Genomic DNA, 632 nt, shown 5'->3' with positions numbered 1-632 from the left:
CTGTGTGTCTGTTACTTGTGTATAAGAAGGCTATTGATTTTTGGGTATTCACCTTGTATCCAGATACTCTACTGAATCTGTCAATTAAGTCTAGAAGTTTTTTGGTGGAGTTTTTTGGATCTTCAATGTAGAGTATCATATCATCAGCAAATAATGACAGTTTAACCGCTTCCTTTCCTATCTTTATTGCTTTAATTTCTTTTTCTTGTCTAATTGCTGTGGCTAATGTTTCCAGAACTATATTGAAGAGAAGTGGTGATAATGGGCATCTTTGTCTTGTTCCTGATTTTAACATGAAGGTTTTCAGTTTTTGGCCATTCAATATGATGTTGGCTGATGGCTTTTCATAGATAGGCTTTATTAAATTGAGGTATAGACCATCTATTTCAATTTTTTGCAGGCTTTTTATCATGAATGGGTGTTGAATTTTATCAAATGCTTTTTCTGCATCTATTCAGAGGATCATATGGTTTTTGTCCTTGACTTTGTTAATATAATGTATTACATTTATAGACTTTCATATGTTGAACCACCCTTGCATCTCTGGAATAAATCCGACTTGGTCAGGATGGATGATCTTCTTAATAATCCTCTGTATTCTGTTTGCTAGTATCTTATTAAGGATTTTTGCA

The sequence above is a fragment of the Fukomys damarensis genome, unplaced genomic scaffold (genome assembly GCF_012274545.1).
Source record: "Fukomys damarensis isolate Sample0158 unplaced genomic scaffold, DMR_v1.0_HiC HiC_scaffold_7, whole genome shotgun sequence".
NCBI lineage: Eukaryota > Metazoa > Chordata > Mammalia > Rodentia > Bathyergidae > Fukomys > Fukomys damarensis.
This window is presented reverse-complemented; position numbering follows the sequence as displayed.